Below are 3,613 nucleotides of genomic sequence, written 5' to 3' on the forward strand. Positions count from 1 at the left end.
CGTGATGCAACAAACTCTCCTACTAGGGATCCGGAATGAGGCTATGTTATTCTAGGTTTAAAAACCTGGGTTTATTTGTTCTAGACCTGGCTTACCCGAGCGGACAGCTCGAGCCGAGGGGGGGGCAGTGTACCGGGAATACAGAAGCTTCACCGGCTTTGCAACCTGTCCGAACCTCGTTCTAAAATTGGATTGACTCTAACAGAAGAGAAGTCACATGAAGTGCACACTTCCCAGATGATTTAGAAGATTCAGAGAGAGGAGGGATTCGTTACAGTTTATATACGGTTCAACAATATGAAAGCGGTAAAAAGCAACATTTAGCACATTAGGCTCAATCATGTAAATAAAACCAGATAATAAATAAAGCCAAATATAACAATTATTCTAAGCTCGAATTCTGAACCCTGAACCAGAAGTTCTGGGTTCTTATCCCCAGTAGAGTCGCCAGAGCTGTCACGCCTCCTTTTTCCTATACCCCCGGAAGGGTATAAGGGAATTTTTTCCAAATTAAGTGACAATCGAAACGGGATTATTTTATTTAAAATTCAGAGTCGCCACTTGGGATAATTTATGGTGTCCCAAGTCACCGGTTCAAATCCTGAATCGAGGAAAAGATTTACTCTGTTTTACAATCCGCGAACACAGAAATTCGGATAAGGAATTCTGTTAACCCGGGAGAAGGTGTTAGGCATTCCCGAGTTCCGTGGTTCTAGCACGGTCGCTCAACTGTTATTATTGGCCTATTACCTGATTTTAACACATGTTTTAGCCTATGGTAGATTTTAATTTATTAACCGCTTTTAATCATTTTTAAGAAGATTCAACGCTATTTAAAACACGCCTTGGACCACGCCATGAAATGCACCCGCGGTCCGTGACACATTCTATCTAACGCTGTTGAGATTTGGATTTGGGTCACATGAAATGCACACCCGAGTTTAAGGAAGTTAATTTAAAATTACGCGCCTAAAGCAACTACGCATTGTCAAGTTTGCGAGGGCCATGGAAAATTCGCTAAATGGCACACCTCGATTTCTAAAGGATTAAAATTAATTAAGTGAGGGCCCGAAATCGCACATTTGGCTAGTATGGTACACCTCAAATTAACTATAAGATTCTACTAATTAAATAAGGCTTAAAGAAATTATAGCTACTTCTAAACTAATGTTCGAACTTAAATCGTTAATCAAAGGGCCATTAAAGAGGAAGATCTGATCCATTATCTGTTCAAAAGAGCCTAGGCCTGGCGGCAGGCCCAACAATTTATTGAAAGTCTCCATATTGATGCAGAAAGTAACGGGACTGAGCCCAAGCCTGACAGAGTCGTGAGGCTGCAAACCCCCTTTGTCTCACAATAGCTTCGAAGTTCAGGCCCCAAAAGAGGCCCAAAATTTACAAAAATGCAAGCTGAAGGCAGGGGACCCAAGATCGAGCCTGGATGAAGCAAGGCTGACATACAAAATTAAGAGAAACGCCAAATGAATCTAACCATCAGTACCTAGCAGCTTGACATGCAGGAGACATTTAATGCTTTTAAACCATCTTGCATTCATACTTTGATTATCAAACTTCAATTTATGTTAAGCCAACTGATTTCATAAAAAAAACATATAAAACTCAACACCTAATGCAAACCTCAACTGTAGAACATTAGACCCAAACCAATAATGGACTAATTTTATGAAAAACCTTCAACATTAAACTCGCAGATTCCTCTTCACTAACATTCATATACCAATTTTACACATGTTGATATATTAAACGCAGAATGGTTAAACCAACATATGCTGAATCTTCATATATTAGCTTTCAATTACCACACACAATCACTAGCTCTATGTTACTATTGCAGAAGAGACCCTCGGATCCTTTTTAAAAGAGTATTACAGCATTAAACACAGGTCCAGTTACACTCCAATTCAGCAGAAAGAAACAGAGTAAACATGTTGATTCTCTTCATGGTTTTAACCTTAACTATTACACAGAACATTTTAAGGCATGAATTAGCAAGTGTTGGTCACTAGATAATCTAATGAGTGAGGGGTTAATCACATCAAACTAACACATAATGGGCGAGAGATGAGAGGGACAGAATGAGAAAAGGAATGATTCAGCTCAAAAGGTCGTGTACAAACTAAATCTAAACAAAATTATCTTCATTAACTTCTGCACTTCAGTAGTCATCACAACTGAAGAAATACCTGTTACAGCAAAGATAAACAGAGAACTTTGAGAATGAGCTTAAAGCAGCACCAAGCTAACGGTACAACACAGATCAACAGTAAAATCCAGTCACACAGCTTCCAAAAATCCAGCAATTTCAGCTTTTTAAAACCATCTTTACCCAAATAAAACAAGAGTTCTTTTAAGCTTTTTGAATTCCAATTGACACTCAAGACTAGGGACAAATCCAGAACCAATTTCCACGCCCCAAAAAAAGATGCAGAAATTTCAATGCATTTTCAGAATCACTCTCTCAGCCGTTTGTGCTTTCAGTACTTTTAGTCTCTAAAATCCCCTCCCTTGAGAATGAAGGAACCATGGCTTTATAGGAAAGCCTTAGGGCAGCCTAAATGAATTCAGTTTTGCTCATTAAATCCTTTTCCAGTTTCCATTTTTGTTATTTAATCTCTAAGTTAAAAACTAGTTTTTCAGATTAGCCCCAAACCCACCTTCCTAGAAGTTTCCCAAATCAGTTACAATAGATTCCCCAACCTAAAATCCCTGAACTAACCCTTAAACCCCTGTTAATTACTTCAGGAACCAAACGGATATGGGTCAAACTTGACCCAAAACTTATCAGGCCTTTGAAGTGAGGTCAAGAATGGCCTCAAGGCCCAAACAGTCAAACTGATCCAAGCCAAATTCAGTGATTTTACCAAAAGTAGAAGAAAACAAACACTTAAATGGTTCGAAAACTAAAATTAACTACATGACTGATTAATAACATAAACAAAAATGGAGAGAACTAGGCTATTAAATCGAAATGAACTACTTAAACTGACTAAAACAAAACGGACAAAATCCAACAAAGATCAGAGAACAAGCTTAAAAATGTGAAAAGAAAACCAAATGGAAAAACTAAGAACACAAATCAATCTACAAGGGAAGACCTAGATTCAGCAACTTGGTCGAATTTCAGTCAAAGTACAGACTAAATAAAGAAAGGGAGAATAAAAGAAGAGGAACAAGAGGTGAAGTGGACAGAAAAAGAAGGAGAAAACTTACCAAGTGAACCCGGAATAACACTGGACATCTTGATTCAAACGAAACTGATGCTAATCACTTGTTCTTTGTCAAGAACAAATGAGCAGCATCAATTTGCGTTGAATCAAACTTCAAAACTCGAAAGAATCAGAAGCCTATGGTCATGCAGGCCAACGGAAATTGATTTTGGGCTTTAGGGATTCAAACTTAGATTTAAAATTCGAAGGATTCTGGAAGGGTTCGAGTGAAATTGATTAGGGATTGGGAGAGGGGATGCTGTGAGGGTCTTGTGGTGTTAATTTTGGACCGATCTAAGGCGCGGCGCCTGCGGGATTTTAGGGCGGCGGTCTCTAGGATTTCTTGCTGAGGGAGACGAGGAAGACTGAGGGGGGGTGTTTGGACT

This window comes from Nicotiana attenuata, chromosome 6 (genome assembly GCF_001879085.1).
Source record: "Nicotiana attenuata strain UT chromosome 6, NIATTr2, whole genome shotgun sequence".
In the NCBI taxonomy this organism is placed as follows: Eukaryota; Viridiplantae; Streptophyta; class Magnoliopsida; order Solanales; family Solanaceae; genus Nicotiana; species Nicotiana attenuata.